Genomic DNA, 22,395 nt, shown 5'->3' with positions numbered 1-22,395 from the left:
ATAAAACCCTCCTGGTTGCAATAAGTGGTTATATTCTATACAGTTACACGTGTAACATTGATCGATTTTATTTTGGTTCATTTGTTTTTATATATAGGATTAATGGAGATATACTGCAATGAACGTCATAATATATGGTTTAATGAAGCACCGCACTGGGATACATGCCCGAAGCATTTCACGGATCATTGGTTAACATTACGGAAGTTTCAGTGTGACCTAAAGGCTATCATCTAACATTAATTGTTTTGTTATTATGGGATAATCTGTTTCGTATATGGCAACGAGATTGCATTCATAACAGAATACTTCCATGATATGGGAACGAGAATGTGCTGATATGAAAACAGGACTTCCATGACATAAGAAAGAGACAAAATTATATGAGAACGAGATCATGACGGTCGTGATATGCGAACCGGAAGATGATATGAAAACCAGACTCTTGAAATGACAAGAGGAAAAAGTGTACTGGAGAACGAGAAATGAAGAAAAAAAAGGAAAAAACCCTGTAATAGCATTTATATGTATAAGACAGATGTGTCAGTGATATACAATGAGCTTTGTTAACACGAGCTTATTGTTATATGGAAACAAATATGTCGTGATATGAGAGTCAGACTGTCGTGATATGAGAGACAGACTGTCGTGATATGAGAGTCAGACTGTCGTGGTATGAGAGACAGACTGTCGTGATATGAGAGACAGACTGTCGTGATATGAGAGACAGACTGTCGTGATATGAGAGTCAGACGGTCGTGATATGAGAGACAGACTGTCGTGATATGAGAGTCAGACGGTCGTGATATGAGAGACAGACTGTCGTGATATGAGAGTCAGACGGTCGTGATATGAGAGACAGACTGTCGTGATATGAGAGTCAGACTGTCGTGGTATGAGAGACAGACTGTCGTGGTATGAGAGTCAGACTGTCGTGATATGAGAGTCAGACTGTCGTGGTATGAGAGACAGACTGTCGTGGTATGAGAGTCAGACTGTCGTGATATGTGAGTCAGACTGTCGTGGTATGAGAGTCAGACTGTTGTGGTCTGAGAGTCAGACTGTCGTGATATGAGAGTCAGACTGTTGTGATATGAGAGACAGACTGTCGTGGTATGAGAGTCAGACTGTCGTGGTATGTGAGTCAGACTGTCTTGGTATGAGAGTCAGACTGTCGTGGTATGTAAGTCAGACTGTCTTGGTATGAGAGTCAGGCTGTCGTGGTATGAGAGTCAGGCTGTCGTGGTAAGAGAGACAGACTGTCGTGGTATGAGAGTCAGACTGTCGTGGTATGAGAGACATAATGTCGTGATATGAGAGACAGGGTGTCGTGATATGAGAGACAGGGTGTCATGATATGAGAGACAGACTGTCGTGGTATGAGAGACAGAGTGTCGTGATATGAGCGTCATAGTGTCGTGATATGAGAGTCATAGTGTCGTGATATGAGAGACAGACTGTCGTGGTATGAGAGTCAGACTGTCGTGATATGTGAGTCAGACTGTCGTGGTATGAGAGTCAGACTGTTGTGGTCTGAGAGTCAGACTGTCGTGATATGAGAGTCAGACTGTTGTGATATGAGAGACAGACTGTCGTGGTATGAGAGTCAAACTGTCGTGGTATGTGAGTCAGACTGTCTTGGTATGAGAGTCAGACTGTCGTGGTATGTAAGTCAGACTGTCTTGGTATGAGAGTCAGGCTGTCGTGGTATGAGAGTCAGGCTGTCGTGGTAAGAGAGACAGACTGTCGTGGTATGAGAGTCAGACTGTCGTGGTATGAGAGACATAATGTCGTGATATGAGAGACAGGGTGTCGTGATATGAGAGACAGGGTGTCATGATATGAGAGACAGACTGTCGTGGTATGAGAGACAGAGTGTCGTGATATGAGAGTCTTAGTGTCGTGATATGAGAGTCATAGTGTCGTGATATGAGAGACAGGGTGTCATGATATGAGAGACAGACTGTCGTGGTATGAGAGTCAGGCTATCGTGATACGAGAACGAGACTGTCGACATATTGGAACGGGAGGATCATGATGGCGAGAAAATGAAGAACCTATGATACTTTGGTGATAAGAGGTGTAAACTAATGAATGCTGGAACGAGGCGTCGTAAAAAAACTACCATGAAATCACGTCTGACGAAACAGAATAATTAGATAGAGCCAAATATTCCACAGCAAGGTGTCTTGTGTATATTTACACGTAGGGAGAAGGCAAATAGTAATTCTGGCCTGGTGTATATACACATGGCAAGTAAACGCACCTCACATGATGAGTTCCAGAAATATTAAATGTACATTTTGGATTCAAAGAATTCAAATATTGAACTGATTCCTGTCGGAGGTAGTTAATCATATTATACTATACACTCCGGAGAGGCACTTTTTACAATGTCAGGGATAATTTTGGTCATTGTAATGGTATATAATGATATACCAAGAAAAAAAATGTTCATATGAGACATTTATGTGTCGCGCGTTCATCGACACAGTCATCTTTAACGAATCCGTGATGACCTCTGTCAGATAAAATTAAATACCTCGACGGCTTACATCCACGACATCCTTTTCTTCAAATAAAAATATTTTTAATATATAAGACGAGCAAAACTGCATTCGTAAAACTGGCCAGTGTTCACGTCTATAGTTTACACCGTTCACCACATTAGGAACTATCACAATAGTATGACAGCAGGCTGGGTGTCTGGGTAACTGCACGTGCATCACACGCTCTTACAGGGTTTTGTACGTTTTAATACATACCGCCAATAGTATCGTTCTATCAGAATGATTGTGGTTTTGACAATGAGCAGTTACCTTGTACATGTAAGAGGGGGATAAGGAGGAGGAAGAGGAGGAGGAGGAAGAGGAGGAGGGAGGAGGGTAGGAAGAGGAGAAGGAGAAAAGGAGGAGATAAGGTAGGAGGGGGAGGGCAGGAGGAGGGGTAGGTGGATGTGTGGAGGATAGGAAAAGGAGAGGAGGAGGGCAGGAGGAGGGGTAGGTGGATGTGTGGAGGATAGGAAAAGGAGAGGAGGGGAGGAGGAGGAGGGGTAGGTGGATGTGTGGAGGAAAGGAAAAGGAGAGGAGGAGGGCAGGAAGAGGGGTAGGTGGATGTGGAGGATAGGAAAAGGAGAGGAGGGGAGGAGGAGGGATAGGTGGATGTGTGGAGGATAGGAAAAGGAGAGGAGGGGAGAAGGAGGGGTAGGTGGATGTGTGGAGGATAGGAAAATGAGAGGAGGAGGGCAGGAGGAGGGGTAGGTGGATGTGGAGGATAGGAGGTGGATATGTGGAGGATAGGAGAAGGAGAGGAGGAGGGCAGGAGAGGGGTAGGTGGATGTGGAGGATAGGAAAAGGAGAGGAGGGGAGGAGGAGGAGGGGTAGGTGGATGTGTGGAGGATAGGAAAAGGAGAGGAGGAGGGCAGGAGGAGGGGTAGGTGGATGTGGAGGATAGGAAAAGGAGAGGAGGAGGGGAGGAGGAGGGGTAGGTGGATGTGTGGAGGATAGGAAAAGGAGAGGAGGAGGGCAGGAGGAGGGGTAGGTGGATGTGGAGGATAGGAAAAGGAGAGGAGGGGAGGAGGGGGAGGGGTAGGTGGATGTGTGGAGGAGAAGGAGGGGTTGGTGGAGGTAGAGAAGGAGGGGTTGGTAGAGGATAGGCGGGAAGGATGACGACAACATTGACGATGAAGATGATATAAAATACCATTGTATATTTTTCATCCTTTAACATGTATTATTCAATCACATTTTTAATATAAATGCATATTAGCATTGGAGGATACGTTACACTATATTGTTCAGTATGAAACATTCATAAGATATACTACAGCTTACAAAGGTATCACTTCGGAAGGACTGAGAGCTGCCATGGACAACTTACTCCGCGTTCGTGTTGGCAATGATAATGATAAACAACCACAATGAACAAGCTCTGGTCTTACATCATTTCTTCTCACACAGAAACACTGATAATGTGTCGGTGATGATATTTCATGTTTTCAGTAATTAAAACGTCCCTATAACTGCCCATAGATTCTGCTGGTGTTGGTAGCTACACATTCTCTACAGATATGGTTCAGAAGTTCAGTACCGGCAACATAAAATGTCACTTTGTATTTCTGAACACTTTCATGTATCATGTTAGGAAAACAACATACAGATATATTTTGTGTGGATCTTTGTCGTTCACGTTGTTTTATATCAACTGAACGTAGATCACGTGATAGGCCCTTGGTGTATTCTGTCTGAAGTATTGTAACATCATTCAAATTCTTTTATCAAACTTAACACATTGATGTGTTTAAAAATTATCTTTAAAACAAAGGTATTCCTTTTATTTAATCATTTATCAATTTTTTTTATTCTAATCGAACATTGCCTAACAAGATTTACATTTGAAACAAATCGCGTTGTTTCAATAATTTAAAGTTGACCGTTAACATTTATCAGTGTCAGAAGTCAAACCACAAATCTAAAGGGTCAAAAACATGTCAAATAGACACGGGAGTAAAAAACATATTTAAATAGCCTACGGAATGTACCACATTGTATAGTTTAATGTTGATTAACAAGATGTAGATTTCTGCACCAACATTTATGTATGGTATTTTCCCCCTCATAAACATAAGTACAGTTTTATCAACTAAAATATTATACCTTTTCGCTAGACTACAAAGTAAGCGCCGTGGCCTGGAAATTGAAACATTTAATTGACTTTGGTCAGTTCCTTTAAGGACACAAGAAATCGCATGGCCAGACATATTGTTGGGTTGTACTTGTGTGCAATCGCCAGAGATTGATGGCTATGTGATATCATCATGCAACTGACTTATTGATGAAAACACGCTACATGAATTTGGTTAACATTCGAATAAGCTTCGCCATGTATCTGATTGTTTCCAAGACCAAGACACCATGAACTACCGTTGGCTATAAAAGAAATTTGTAAAGTAAGTTTATAGAGTACATTTCTAGACAGTGATGCGTGTTCCTGAATGATTTCGGTTCTATCGTTATCTTTAGATCAGATGTAATATATATCTGGTTCCAGCATTAGATAACAGGCGGACAAATAGACATCTCAATGTGTGTCTGGACGTTATAATTTTAAAACAAAACGTCGATAAACGAGAAATGATTATCAATCATTGTCATCAAAAGGATATTTGGTTCTTTCCGATTGTCACTCATTGTTGAATAAGATTGCCCTATGACGGATTATTCCTTGTCAACATAATGTGACCGGGTGGGGTGTCACGCAACCGTGACCACTTTACGACATTTCAGTGTGATGAAACTATAAAAACGTTCTGTTCCGAAATTAAAAATACGAAAGGCATACGGACACCGCTCATTTGTCAGTCGGTTCCTTTCATTGAGTCCATGTATGATACACGGGAAGATGATAGCTCTTTGGAATATTTCCTCTCTTTGTAGAGTATTAGGATCCTATATTGATTATTAAAGGTGAACTTTACGAGACTTTACGAGTGTAATTTATCTTGACTCTTGACACAATCAAGTGGTATTGTGTCTACAAGGTCTTCAATGATGGCCATCCAATACAACCACATATTTATCAAAACATCAACGCATTACTACATAACACTGTCCATTGATCGCGTCTGTCACTTGAAGAATCCTATATAAAGACATTTACAAGCCGACTATCATCTCGGGAAATCTGGTATCGTTTACATGGTGTTAAAAGTGAAAAGTTTCTCATCACGTGAAAATGATGATTTATTTATTTTTGGTTGCTGTGTAGGAGGAATAGACGTAATGATACAGACGAAGTGTTGTTTAGAAATGTTTTGAGCAATGTACTAATTGTAAATTTGCAAATCAGCCAGGATGCACGACTCATGATAAAAAGTGAGGAAATGTGTGTTCGGCTACAAAATTTCCTGATATATTCGAGAAGTGGTCAAGAGCGAGAGCATTCAGTATTGAGTGAACTAGAGTTATCCATTTGTAGGAGCTTTCATCATCAGCCAAATTGAAGGCTAAAAATAGCATACATATCTATTTTGCTTAATATGTAACAGTGTAATCAAATGTGACGCCATCCTTCCCTTTCTATGTGGTACGTATGGGAAACATACGATGGTAAGTAATTACCTGCACAAGTTTCACGATCTACACACAGGGTATTCCTAGAAAATTGCATTTTATATTATATGTGAAAAATGTAGTTGATTAAAATCTTATCCTTCACTGAAATAATGCTTCCCTTCTTCGCTAAAGATTATGTGGTGACGTCATATCTTTAAGATGTCAAATGCATTGTGACGTCACATTTTAAGACCACGAAATGCAATGAGAATATTCAAACATAGCGTACAGTTGATATGAAGGCAATCCTGATGGAAGGATTATAAAATGGCACCCGTTTGCTTGTATTGGGTTCAGCATTTGTAATTTGGACTGTCAGATCCACGTCTAGGCTATTGTAGCAAAGTTGACAAACCTGGTAATCTAGTATGTTATAACGATAATATTGATTTTCAGGCAAAATTACATCTTCAACAATAAATTTGTGCTGTTATAGTTTGATAGCTGTGTAAAATTACTTTATTTTTGTGAAGGTCTTACTAAGACCAACAACTTCGGACATGTCAGTACACGGTATATTGATACCGAAGGGATACTGACCGGCAGCCAGTTTTGATTACCTCGGAAACATATAGATTTATTGATTCAAAGACAGACCAATCACTGTATATTGTAGTATACAGTCTCATATACGACAATTTGGCATAGCAATGATATATAGGTGAAGCTTAGAGAACTAATATTATCTTGATATCTACCAGGATTACTTTCTCATCTTGACAACCAAATGTGTATTCATACGCCTGACTAGATGGGCGTTCATAGCTTCATGTACTCCCATCTGGTTTACATAAAGCTACACGGGAAGCTTGCGGTAGAATGGGGGTCAGGGACCATTAACATTTTTGGCGCGTCTTTAGTCATGGAAGATTTTTGTAAAAAAAAAATCACTGAAATCGGTTCAGGAGTTTTACGGAAGTGGAAGATATTACAAGTTTACGATGCACGACGCCGGACAAAGGAATCGCAATATGTCACCCCGAGGCTTTATAATGTTATTGACAATAGATACCCAAGTAAACAAAAAATGAGGTAAAATCCAGCACTGTAAAGACAATAGGCACCGAAGTTTACAAAAAGGTACTCGAGTGAAAATCCAGCACTGTAATGGACTCGAGAGACCGAAGTTTACAAAAAGGTACTCTAGTGAAAATCCAGTATTGTAATGGACATAAAGCACTTCCCCCTAATTTCATTGAATTTGAGTTTGGATTAAAATTCTGTATTTTTTTCTGTTTTTGCTATTTATATGATACACTAAATATATAATAAGACCATAATGCACCAACCTGTGCTGAAATGCTACATCATTGTAGATACTGACAAGAAGTAGATGTTTCGCAGAGAAGACATGTTTCAAACCAAGTGTCATTTGCGTTCTCCTTCGTTTGACGTACCCGTACAAGCAGTTCTGTGTTATTGCTTTCTTTCTCTATTGTAACGTTCATTTTGTCTTCAAACTAGAATCAATTATGTCTGGGTTTTCCTCTGTTATTATCTAAGAGCCATTTGTATCCATGTATCTCTACCCAACTTTTTATTTTCGTTAAAACAAATCCCCTTGTGCGTTCTCTGATGAGTTTTCATCCCATTGTTTTTGTTTTGAATCCCGCGTTCCATATTTCATTTGTCTAATACAGGACACGATCAATCATTTTCATTTGCCAATCCGTTTGGAGCTGCTGTATATTTCGGTGTCAGGAACACCATGAAACAAAACGCTACTAACACCAATGTGTCAATGTTTACCTTATAACACGATTCGGGTTTTTGACCAGACGCAAACACTAATGAAAAGACTTATTTTTCTCCTTGGGGTGGGTGAAATTTTGTAATTCAAAATCTCATGAAAAGAAAACGAAAACAAAATTTAACAAAGTGAAAGGTATACGTATATATATATATACATGGAATTTAGTAAGTAATATCGACGGTATGGTACAATATCGGTACTGGACCTTCTATATATAGAATCTAGTAAGTAATATCGACGGTATGGTACAATATCGGTACTGGACCTTCTATATATAGAATCTAGTAAGTAATATCGACGGTATGGTACAATATCGGTACTGGACCTTCTATATATAGAATCTAGTAAGTAATATCGACGGTATGGTACAATATCGGTACTGGACCTTCTATATATAGAATCTAGTAAGTAATATCGACGGTATGGTACAATATTGGTACTGGACCTTCTATATATAGAATCTAGTAAGTAATATCGACGGTATGGTACATACTGGACCTTCTATATATAGTACTGGACCTTCTATATATAGTAATAATATCGACGGTATGAAATATATAGACGGTATGGTCCAATATCGGTACTGGACCTTATATATATAGAATCTAGTAAGTAATACCGACGGTATGGTCCAATATGGGTACTGGACCTTCTATATATAGAATCTAGTAAGTAATATCGACGGTATGGTCCAATATTGGTACTGGACCTTCTATATATAGAATCTAGTAAGTAATATCGACGGTATGGTCCAATATCGGTACTGGACCTTATATATATAGAATCTAGTAAGTGATATCGACGGTATGGTCCAATATCGGTACTGGACCTTCTATATATAGAATCTAGTAAGTGATATCGACGGTATGGTCCATATATAGAATCTATCGGTACTGGACCTTCTATATATAGAATCTAGTAAGTGATATCGACGGTATGGTCCAATATCGGTACTGGACCTTCTATATATAGAATCTAGTAAGTGATATCGACGGTATGGTCCAATATCGGTACTGGACCTTCTATATATAGAATCTAGTAAGAAATATCGACGGTATGGTCCAATATCGGTACTGGACCTTCTATATATAGAATCTAGTAAGTAATATCGACGGTATGGTCCAATATTGGTACTGGACCTTCTATATATAGAATCTAGTAAGTGATATCGACGGTATGGTCCAATATCGGTACTGGACCTTATATATATATAGAATCTAGTAAGTGATATCGACGGTATGGTACAATATCGGTACTGGACCTTCTATATATAGAATCTAGTAAGTAATATCGACGGTATGGTATATCGGTACTGGACCTTCTATATATAGAATCTAGTAAGTGATATCGACGGTATGGTCCAATATCGGTACTGGACCTTCTATATATAGAATCTAGTAAGTAATATCGACGGTATGGTCCAATATCGGTACTGGACCTTCTATATATAGAATCTAGTAAGTAATATCGACGGTATGGTCCAATATAGGTACTGGACCTTCTATATATAGAATCTAGTAAGTGATATCGACGGTGGACGGTACTATATATATATAGAATCTAGTAAGTAATATCGACGGTATGGTCCAATATCGGTACTGGACCTTCTATATATAGAATCTAGTAAGTAATATCGACGGTTCGTTAGATGCGTATTACTGGAATAGATATATGATCAATGAAGTTATAGCAAAAGTATGGACAAATGAATTGTCAAACTTTCGAGGAAATCTGCTCCTTAATCAAGACACACAATATTACATAAACTACATCACATACATAGAACATAACAAATCCAAATAACAAAATAAAATTCAGAACGATAGTGTGTAAACAGGTGTATTACAAGACCTTCTATTCTATAACAGTCCTTATTTGGAGGACTTCTAATTTTCGTACTTTCCTAGATTAAAAATAACTAAGAAGCCCTTCGGGCATTAACGATCACCTGTGGTACACTCGTGGTTATTGAGGGGAGTTCGAGTAAATGATTTTCATGTATTTGACATCAATGACCTTGAATGAAGGTCAAGGTCATTCATTTAGACAAAATCGGTAGTCCTTCATTACAAAAAGCTACAGACTAAATATCAGGTATCTGGGACCCTCAGTTAATGTGAAGTTGTTAGAAGATTTTCAGCATATTTGAGCCCTGTGACCTTGAACGAAGGCCAAGGTCATTCATTTAAACAAATGTGATAGCTTTTCATTCTAGCATGCTACCGGTCCAATATTATGACCCAGGATAATTTTGTTATTGAGAAGAAGTCTTAAATATCACAATGTAAACCAAACTTCATTGGAGATAAAACAATGGAACCGAATACAACCGAAAGGATTTATCATCTATATCTGATAGGAATACATTACGAGACATGTGTGTTTGTGTCAATTACAGCACAAAACGTAGATTTGGTATAGGTAGTCCACACATCATAGTAATGTTAATATGCAGTAAAGAAATTACATACAACTCGTGTTTATGAAAAAGGTGTTTGGTATCCTAATTATTGGCTAAACAGCAATAGATATCGTTCTAATCTGCTTGCTAATTGTGAGTGGAGTTCAACATGTATAACTGAAGTTGATTTATTTTCCCCTAAAAAGTTAATGAAAATGCAATGAATTCTAGTGCCATCAGTCGAAGTCGTTCAATTGTAGAAATTTCAGTTGTAGTTAGATTGATTTGTGGTGATTTCAGTCGTTATGGTGTGGTGATTTTAGTCGTTACTGTGAGGTGATTTTAGTCGTTACGGTGTCGTGATTTTAGTCGTTATGGTGTGGTGATTTCAGTCGTTATGGTGTGGTGATTTTAGTCGTTATGGTGTGGTGATTTCAGTCGTTATGGTGTGGTGATTTTAGTCGTTACGGTGTAGCGATTTCAGTCGTTATGGTGTGGTGATTTCAGTCGTTATGGTGTGGTGATTTCAGTCGTTATGGTGTGGTGATTTCAGTCGTTAGTCGTTATGGTGTGGTGATTTCATTTTATGGTGTGGTGATTTCAGTCGTTATGGTGTGGTGATTTCAGTCGTTATGGTGTGGTGATTTTAGTCGTTATGGTGTGGTGATTTTAGTCGTTATGGTGTGGTGATTTCAGTCGTTATGGTGTGGTGATTTCAGTCGTTATGGTGTGGTGATTTCAGTCGTTATGGTGTGGTGATTTCAGTCGTTATGGTGTGGTGATTTCAGTCGTTATGGTGTGGTGATTTCAGTCGTTATGGTGTGGTGATTTCAGTCGTTATGGTGTGGTGATTTCAGTCGTTATGGTGTGGTGATTTTAGTCGTTATGGTGTGGTGATTTCAGTCGTTATGGTGTGGTGATTTTAGTCGTTATGGTGTGGTGATTTCCGTCGTTATGGAATTATAGTGATTTCAGCTGTATTTGGTTTGAAATAAAATTATTTCATTTGATGTTAGATTAGTTGTATTCATCGCAGTTGTAGTTGTTTCGTTGTTGTCAAGTAAATTTGTTTTAAAGTATTTATAGAATTCCCATCCTACTTGAGAAATTATCCAATGGCTTGCAGCAGCAAAATGATTCACAGCTAACTGTCCTCTGAGACGAACACCTACAAACAGTCACGTGATTACTTACATATTACACGCGAATCAAATCAAGCGACATGATCAGGTGCATTCCTGAACGCGCATTTTACAAACACTTAAGAGTGCACCTTACGCAGGAGTTCAAATCGTCTACTACAGCACGCGCACATTCAACACTGCACCCATGTACACGTGCGAATACAACCATCTTATCACAACTCTTACAAAGTAACGGTTACTACCTGAAAGTATCAGAGCTAACTTAATAAATTTATCATTTTATTACATTTTTTTTCAAGTGTGTAACTAAATTCCCTTCACTATGATGTGAAACATCGAACACGAGATTCCGAAAAAAAACTCAACTTTGCTCATTAGTTTCCGCATAATAAATTAAAATGATATAGTGGTTGTTATTATAGAAATCGTACCATGTGGAGAGATGTTAATCGGTGTTTAAACGTTCTCAGTAAAGCTTCTTCAGATTTCACGTTCATGTTTTTGACAGCAGTGTGGGTTCAGCTGATGTATGTATAACACATTTAAAATATATGCCCTGAGGGATATCGAAATTTAAAAGACCTTGTTACCAAGATCAATACAACCAGAAAATATATTTCAACACAAATATCTTTCATTTTCATAAGTATATTCTGAAATCTATATTTACTACATAACATATGTTCTGTAATTCGTTTCATTCACATCAACCGTATACATTCTGTTTTGATTAAGCGTTGCGAGTCTGCGATAGGCTGCAATCTCCATGGTTTCTATCATGACGTCAGAACTTCACAGGGCCACATACATTGTGACGTAAAAAAACACATTGGATAGCATACGGACATCAAAAAGTATTCACAAATTTTGTAAGTTATAAGCCCGTTCTCATATGACCCTAGCTGTTGCAAGGACGTTAACCCCCGTTAAGACGTGTTCAGGTGTAGTTGTGTGAAGATAGAATCTTCATTTCAATGATACATGCTATTAATGAATTTTCAAGAATCGTTCTTTTCAAATATTCACAGGGTTACTAACATAAAAAATAATATTTAACTTACTTCATATATCATGTTACACAATATATTTTACATACTTTTGTGAGCAGTTTTTTACGGTTAGCAATCGTTTTTCCATTTGGGCTTAACACAAAACCTTAAAAACTTTTTTTCATAATATATTTGACGTGTTATAGATAAACGTCCCCCTTTTTAAGCCCAGAGAACTTGATGTAAAAATCAATGTTTGATCGGTATAAGTATTGTGATCACAAATGTAGATATGCATGATTTTGACATTTTAAATGTATGAAATCAGATTTGTTCTTTTTGGTTGTTTTTTGTTTTTTTCTGTATCTCCAGAAAATTAAAAGATGTGAAGATTTTGAAGATTATGCTAATCTTTTTAATACAGCTATTGTGTCTCGGATGGAGGTTGGGGATGCTGGGGAAAAAACCTTCATGGATACTCTTTCTTTGTATCTAGAGTAAAACAGCATTTTCACGTCCCGTGCGTCAACGTTATCAATAAAGAACTATTGATTAAAACACATCGACCGGTCTGCTACGTCAAGAGAAGTTTTACATGAAGATTTTATTTTTATTTAAAAATTTAATAAATAAAAACAGATAAATAAGCACATATGAACACACACAGAAAATTGTTTCTTCTTTTAAAGTGCTGTTTTGCATAACAGCATAGAGGAGACGGACGGTGCCAGCGTGCCGATAATTCACACAACACCAAAGGCTAAACCTAGTTAGCAATAATAAATATCAATTGAGGCGATTTAACGTCAAATCAAACTAGGAGTTTAGATCTAAAACGTCTCATTATATTTGACAGTGACAGCCATTTTGATTGGAAACATTTGAATTTCTATGCGAGTGAGATAGTGATTTGAGCCAAAGAGACTGGGTTGTCTGGTCTCGTCTCAGCCACACATCGTGTAAAATGTCTTCCTCCCTTCAATCCTGTCTAGTTTTATTAACTTCAATGATTTGTGATACTGCATTATTATATAGAATTATTCATATTTTATTTTAAAGTAGAATACATTTCATTCCTGTCGAGATCCTAAATAAATCGATCGGTTAAGTAGTTTCCCTTAAATGCATGTTTATATTCTGGGCCGTGATGGCAGGAAACAATTAATTTGCATTTTCCCTGAAATTATTGGTCATGTTTGAGATATACAGGTATAGCAGATTGGTTATGAAATGTACATCATTACATGTATATCAATGTATAAACTACATAACAATTACATTAATATTAGAGAAATAAAAACTGTGTAAATCAAAAATTTCTTCTGGTTTCTGACCATGTAATTGCCATGGTTACCAACTCAAAAAAACATGCTAAAAATGCTAAAAATGCAAAAATACTGATAATGGAAACAAACTACCTACATTTCTGCAGATTCCAACCAGGAACGCCTTCACAACATAACCACGTGTAAACACTAAGAAAAATTCACTTCCTGTAAAACTAGTTTATGGTGTGTAGACACAGATTCGAGACTGCCCAAATAGTAATCACCAAAAATGTGCAAAACTATTATTCTGAAAAATATTAAACCCCACATTGTTCACATCAACATGATCAGACCAATTTTAGCAAGGATATATTTTTTAGATTATAAATAAAACCTTTATAATGGGTACTCTAACGAACAAAAATATCAACATGGCCACACCGAGAAACTGTGTACTGCTACCTGTGTTCGACATGTAAATTTCAAATACAAATGTTGTTGTACTAGTATGTTATTGTTTGCATAAAATGCAAAAGAACATGGTTTATAAAAGTCACGAGGGAATGTAGAAATCGGGTGCCTCAAGTTCAATATTTTCACTTGAAATAAAACCAAAAAGCAAAACAAAAGACAAAAACAAAATAAACAAAACAAAATAAACATCCGAAAAAAAGAAACGAAAAAAGAAATCAAATGAAATCTAAAACTAAGGTAACAGCATAGTTTATAAGTAAGATAATGCCCCCGACCTCATAATGTTCATCCCACCATAATACATACACTGCTAAATCAATGTCGCAGACCTTGAGTCGATCAGGATATATTTGAGAGCGATAAAGTGTCGGATAACCTATACGGGACCCTCCTGTACATAGACAGAGAGAACAATAACATGCATGGGCAACTCTCATCCCTCACTGAAGTAATCAATTTACCTATAACACGCGCCAGAAAGAAAACAGATGCAACTTTGAGTATCCATAACATTTCAAGTAGAGATGGAACGATTCACTGGTACATCGGTGATCTGCATCGTGAACAGAGCAACGATGCGTCGTCGTCGTCGTCGTCGTCGTTGTCAGCGATAGTAATCGTGATACCTGAATATTAATCCCAAAAAAGGTTTCGCCATGAGACAACTCTCAACCAATAAGGAGCATCCTTTGTTTCACGACACCCAAAAACATTGCTGATGGTCTTTAAGGCCGCGTGTTGGTAGTATTAGAAATTTAAGGCATTTAGAAGTGATGATAGCGGAACGTGGGTAACAATAAATCTGCTGTTTTATGTCTCGAATGTGGTAAACAAGTTCAAACATTCTAGAAATACTACTTATGTGTACATACACCTTCAACAGCATCATGGAGCGTGACACCGGGAAGGAGAATTGACAAGACACTTCGGTCACAAAAAAAAAAAAAAAAAAACGAATGACAGTAACCATGTCACGATGGTAACAGATAACCATTTAACCTAAAGTTTAAGCAACTCTTTCTCCCTTGAATATTGTACTTATTGAGTTCCTAACTAGTTAAGTTTTTCCCCTCATTTATCCTTTCGGACTATCTCTGTATGTTTCCGAGTTAATTTAAATCGCGCAGTCTCGTTCAGCCAGATTCTTGTTGTCTGCACACATGATGTACGTCTTGGTGAGTGAGATTATCTGTTGCTATGTCCGCCATGTTGCTATCCGCCATTGGCATAAACCATTACTGGGAATTCCACTTCCGTGTCAGAACTTCATAACTGATAGTATGTGTGAAAATTTTCATTTTATTATTATTTTTTTTTTTTTTTTTTGCAAGGCCGCTCGATCTTGCTTCCATTCCTCCCAGACAGCAGATATCGACAAAATCTTTCCAAACATGTACGACATAGTTAAGGACGGTTTGTTGGATGATTTGACAAAGCAGAACCTGTCAGTATTACGTCAGATGATTGGACGTCGCGAGATATTGAATCGTACGTTATTTTCACAAGCCATAATGAGGAATTTTAAACACAAAGTTTTACAAACAAGACACACAGAATAATCACATACACGTTAGAACACTGAACATACCCTATTAAATTCATTTGAGGAGTGGAACATTACAAAGTGTTAAGTCGTGGAAGACAATGTTAGAAATATGAAGTAAGCTTGCAAGGGAAGCAACCACATAGGACGCTTTGCATACACCCTTAACCTTGTGGCTCAGAAAGCGGTTGGAGTAGGAGTATTGTCTACATCTCTTGCCTATTGTCATCCCAGCAGCACAGCTTTAGAGTATTGAATGAGCAATGTGCCTTCTTACAATTCTCTAACCTGAAGTTAAAGATGGATATTGGCGCTAGGTGGAGTAGTATGAACGACATCTGTAATTTCAAACAGATGCGCAAGCTTCGCTTCTCAGTACGGACTTAAAAACCAAACAAGGCATTCTTAAGCTTCTTGCGTTAACAGATGAAAAAATTGTGGAGGAAAAGCATGTGTTTGTGATGAAACCCCTGAAAAAAGCGACGTTTATCATTTATGATTCTCCAACATTGGGTGGTCAGGTGACGCAGGTTTCCTCGTGGTTTCCTCCCACAATAAAACCCCTCGCGCGCTTACATCCGGGCCTACAAGAGTGATGAGTATAAGTTGACGATTGTTGTAAAATAAATAAAGTTTATATATATGTATCGTACACAGATATTGTAATATATATCGTACCGTGACACAGATATCGTGATATATATCGTACACAGATATCGTGATATATATCGTACCGTGACACAGATATCGTGATATATATCGTACACAGATATCGTGATATATATCGTACACAGATATCGTGATATATATCGTACACAGATATCGTGATATATATCGTACACAGATATCGTGATATATATCGTACACAGATATCGTCATATATATCGTACACAGATATCGTGATATATATCGTACACAGATATCGTGATATATATCATACACAGATATCGTGATATATATCGTACACAGATATCGTGATATATATCGTACCATGACACAGATATCGTGATATATATCGTACACAGATATCGTGATATATATCGTACACAGATATCGTGATATATATCGTACCGTGACACAGATATCGTGATATATATCGTACCGTGACACAGATATCGTGATATATATCGTACCGTGACACAGATATCGTGATATACATCATACCATGACACAGATATCGAGATATGTAGTGTACCATGACACAGATATCGTTATATTTATCGTTTACTAAACACCTTAGGTTTAATAGATTGAATAATTTAATGTGTGATGTGAATGAGGTTAGGCTTATTCGGGCGACGTGTAAAATGGTTACTATGGTGCAAAGTAACAAATATATAACTATTTGTCCTCATATGAAAACATGCTTGAGGTAATTTAATTATACATACCGTGCGCCTGTGGAAAACTGTAGATATCTTACACGATATCTCGATTGATGCTATCCTGTATATGCATCCACTTTGCTATCTACTTCCGGTTTAATATATCCACATCCGGTTAGAAACTTTACATTGCTGTAATAACTACGATGCCAGCATGCTCATATATGCACAGTTCATACACTTTGGTATCCACTTCCGGTTTAATATCTCCAATTAGAGAATTTGCATAACAGTAATAACTACGATGCCAGCACGTACGTCAGAGCTCATATAGGTCCAGTTCACCAAGATACAACGATAGATAGAGGCATGAGTCTTCGTAGGAATTGATTTCTTGATATGAAAACTGGTATATTTTAGATGCCCTGTACCAAAATGAATTTGATATTCAATTGCATCCCTCACAAAATCACTCTACTCTAATGCTGCTCTGAGAATGGTTAAAAAACTTAGATCGACGGCATGTCGATTTCGTTGAAATGTGGTCCACGTTGGATATTTGAGGAACAGCTACCATAAGTTCGTATCTCTTTATGTGGTTTATCATGCAGAAAAATAAAACACATACTTGGCCTTCCTCAAACGTGAAGCATAAGTTGTCTAGATCAACTACATTACTCCAGATTGGAGTTTTTATCGATATGTCACAGTGCAAATCAAATTCCTATCTTGAAGGAACGAACAGCTGATTTAAAGTCTAAAACGGACGAAATTCGTCTACATGAACACAAGGATCGCTTCGGAAGAAGGTCCGTCTGTATAGGAACACGTCCTCTGCATATACTCGAGCACAGTTTTTCACCGTCACGCCACATTTCATACCTGTCATTACGATAGAATAAAGTTAGGTATCAAGTTTATAAATAATTGAAACATTCATTACGAAGTGATTAGCGACAATCTGCTATCGAGAGAAAAATAGCGCCACCTTTTCAGAATGTTTGTCTGGCGACACTAAAAACCTTTATGTAATTAGGTAGTTTTAATTAGTGTATTGTCTTTACTTGACAATAAAATCATTATTACTGTAAAAGTGCCGGATAATTACTGCAAAATGATTAGTTTGGTTCATATCTACATGACTAGTGTTTGATCACGATTGTGAAACATTGTCAGCTTATTCCAAACATTCACATGAACCTGATTTGTGACCAAATTATTCTTATTTCAGAAAAACAAAGTATATATGTAAATAGTATAAATCATACCGATTTCAAATCGATATCATATACCAAAAAGCCCTGTAGAAGTTGACTAGTCTCAGAGTTACAGTAAAGCGTCTCAGTGACATTAACACCGTAATGATTAGTTGTATTGTTTGGACGCATTCAGACGAATATTATTGTTTCTACTTGATCATGGTTGCTAGTTCGTGGTTTAAATTCTTCCACCATGATTGCGATAACAGACCCACATTTTACTGCCTTTGTAAATATTTGACATGAATGTGATGTTTATCTTTATAACTAATATTCGACGTAATTACGGACCTACAGCGACGCCGTCGAGACATACACTTTTACAAGTCATGTATGTTTTATCATTTAATCTTGTTACGGTTGTGATATCACGGGATATAGATAATACTTCTGTCAAATACATGTACATGACAATTATGTTGTAACAGTTTGTGGTGATAAAATGCTTGCAACATGTATCGATTCCGTATAATACTAACCATCTTTATGGTATGAAAGGTTGTCTGCTGATATTAAACGACACGCTATTGTGTGTAGACATATCTGTTGATTTATAGATAGGTAATGAAATGTTTATGTTATAACACATATGCTTCCCAATCTGCGATTAAAACAGTTAATACATTCATGTATATCTGTCGACTTGGAAAATAAATAAACATATTTATTTTCGTGTACAGGGCTCACGAGTTTTTAAAGGGTCTTTCACGGATCAAAGATTTACAAAAGAAATTGACAAGGGTCGCATATCTATTTACATATAATTATTTATGGATCACGTGCCAGCGATTCTTCGGAGAAGTTCAGTTGAAAACAAGAAAAAACAAAACAGGACAACTGGCTTTATATACAATTTGTATCATTATTTCCTCAAATTTAAGATTTTGTTTGAATGCTTTGAGTGTTAATGTTCGTCGTTTATTTCACAATAACTTCGGCGCAATAAATATATCGACATGGTTAAACCGATGACGTTGATATGTCAATATACCATTGTTATTCCTTATATCAAATCAAACATGATCACACGGTATATTTTTAAAGAGTGTGACTGTAAATTGCATCTGTACTCTAGCAAACAGTCAATATTTAATTTTACATGGTAAGCACGTGTCTCCATCAATACATCTATTATTTACTTATATGTTTACAGGTCCGGGTTAATGAGTACATTATCTTTCTAGTGTGAAGTCATATAAATACCATCACGTGCATGTGTGTGATTAGAAAACAGGCTGTCTGTGTTTGTCTGTATAAGACCATCACGTGCATGCGGGTGATTAGGATGAGGTTGGGCTGGGCTTCAATCACATGTTTTTCGAACGGAAGAAATGAGATATCATGTGCGTATAAAAAAACAACAACAAAACAAAAACAAAACATAACAGTATACTAGAGTGAAATTGACATACGTATGTCCCTCACTAACGTTCTGAAATATGTAGCTCACGATATGTCCTTAATATCTATACGCTTTGGGGCGATATAATAAAACAGTAAAGATATCATTTCCACTTTTTCCACACCTGCTTAATATTTATTTTCTTTAATGAGAAAAATCCTTTCTTTCTCTTTAAGGACAATGAAAGGACTTTTTATTTTTTTATACATTGTGTGTGGATTGGAAACTCATCATAACATTAGACGTTTAATTACGGTCAAACTTATTGAACAGACATTTTTGATTGTACAGTCGTTTCATGAGTTTGAATATCCATGACAAACAGATATGTATACACTGACTAAATTGTGCAAAATAACGGCAACGTGTCGGATATACGCAGTCACACTGACAATATACAGAGAGCATTTCTTCAAAATCAACAGGTTTGATAAGCTTTCATGCATCAATATAGGCTTAGTCGTTTACATCCGATCATTTTCCTCTACACAAATTATGATACCTCAATAAAAAGTAGAAGATAGTGTTTACACAGAATGTCGATGTCCTGAATATAATCTGACAAAGCAAAAGTAAAGAGGATTAATCAGGACCCGCCACACAGCTCCTCTAAACCCCTATACCTACGAGAGGTCGACTTCATCATACTAGACAGAATCCCGATAACTAGCGTTATCCACTTATCCAGACAACGGCACGGGCGATAAGTTAGAGTGGGCATGGAGTGTCCATTATGTAGACATGAAGTGCCATCTAGCATCGACTAACCGTAAGGTCCAGGAGCTTTATCGATGCACGTGCAGCGAAGAGTATCTAGACACCATTTTGATTGGATTGCATCAATCACACTCCGAATAACCTACGAATGCAATCTTCAATGAAGAAAAAAGTGACAAGATTCCGATTTCCGGATGAAAACAGATATATTCTTCAAGTTCGTTTATGTTAAGGAAAAAGCGCGGAAGTGTTTAGAAAGAATAAATAGCCAGTTTCATGTGAAATCGAGTTCCGTGTGGTATCGAGTTCCGTGTGGTATCGAGTTCCGTGTGATATCGAGTTCCGTGTGGTATCGAGTTTCGTGTGGTATCGAGTTCCGTGTGATATCGAGTTTCGTGTGGTATCGAGTTCCGTGTGATATCGTGTTCCGTGTGATATCGAATTCCGTGTGATATCGAGTTCCGTGTGGTATCGAGTTCCGTGTGATATCGAGTTCCGTGCCGTGTGATATCGAGTTCCGTGTGGTATCGAGTTCCGTGTGATATCGAGTTCCGTGTGGTATCGAGTTTCGTGTGGTATCGAGTTCCGTGTGATATCGAGTTTCGTGTGGTATCGAGTTCCGTGTGATATCGTGTTCCGTGTGGTATCGAGTTCCGTGTGATATCGAGTTCCGTGCCGTGTGGTATCGAGTTCCGTGTGATATCGAGTTCCGTGTGGTATCGAGTTCCGTGTGGTATCGAGTAATCAAAGAAAACTTTTCATAACTAGATGTCTCTTATTTCAGTGACATAACCAGATTTCGAAAACGAGAAAATAATTACATGTTACATTCTTATTCTCCATACAGAGGACACTCATTCCGCACACACAGGAGGACACTTATTCCCCACACACAGGAGGACTCTCATTCCGCACACACAGGAGGACACTCATTCCCCACACACAGGAGGACACTCATTCCGCACACACAGGAGGACACTTATTCTCCACACACAGGAGGACACTCATTCCCCACACACAGGAGGACACTCATTCTCCACACACAGGAGGACACTCATTCCCCACACACAGGAGGACTCTCATTCCGCACACACAGGAGGACACTCATTCCCCACACACAGGAAGACACTCATTCCGCACACACAGGAGGACTCTCATTCTTCACACACAGGAGGACACTCATTCACCCCACACAGCAGGTTACTCATCCTCCACACACAAGAGGACTCTCATTCCCCACACACAGGAGGACACTCATTCTCCACACACAGGAGGACACTCATTCCCCTCACAGAGTAGGTTACTCATCCTCCACACACAAGAGGACTCTCATTCCCCACACACAGGAGGACACTCATTCCCCACACACAAGAGGACACTCATTCCCCACACACAGGAGGACACTCATTCCCCAAACACAACAGGACACTCATTCCCCACACACAGTAGGACACTCATTCCCCACACACAGGAGGACACTCATTCCCCACACACAAGAGGAATCTCATTCCTCACACAGGAGGACACTCATTCCCCACACACAGGAGGACTCTCATTCTTCACACACAGGAGGACACTCATTCACCCCACACAGCAGGTTAATCATCCTCCACACACAAGAGGACTCTCATTCCCCACACACAGGAGGACACTCATTCTCCACACACAGGAGGACACTCATTCCCCAAACACAACAGGACACTCATTCCCCTCACAGAGTAGGACACTCATTCCCCACACACAAGAGGACACTCATTCCCCAAACACAACAGGACTCTCATTCCCCACACACAAGAGGACACTCATTCCCCAAACACAACAGGACACTCATTCTCCACACACAGGAGGACACTCATTCCCCAAACACAACAGGACTCTCATTCCCCACACACAGGAGGACACTCATTCCCCACACACAAGAGGACACTCATTCCCCACACACAGGAGGACACTCATTCCCCAAACACAACAGGACACTCATTCCCCACACACAGGAGGACACTCAT

General features: G+C 38.3%; 1 long non-coding RNA gene across 1 annotated transcript in view; it reads left to right on the top strand.

Annotated features, from left to right (window-relative positions):
• Nucleotides 1-2,844: 2,844 nt before the first annotated feature.
• The window catches only part of LOC132561892 (uncharacterized), a 32,636-nt gene continuing 13,085 nt past the window's right edge, over nt 2,845-22,395 (top strand). Inside the window, exon 1 of the long non-coding RNA XR_009554728.1 lies at nt 2,845-2,920. This is a non-coding gene — a long non-coding RNA (uncharacterized LOC132561892). The remainder of the gene's footprint in view (nt 2,921-22,395) is intronic.

Source organism: Ylistrum balloti, unplaced genomic scaffold (genome assembly GCF_031769215.1).
Source record: "Ylistrum balloti isolate Yb309-2 unplaced genomic scaffold, AGI_CSIRO_Ybal_v1 Utg371296, whole genome shotgun sequence".
NCBI classification, from domain to species: Eukaryota; Metazoa; Mollusca; class Bivalvia; order Pectinida; family Pectinidae; genus Ylistrum; species Ylistrum balloti.
This window is presented reverse-complemented; position numbering and strand designations above follow the sequence as displayed.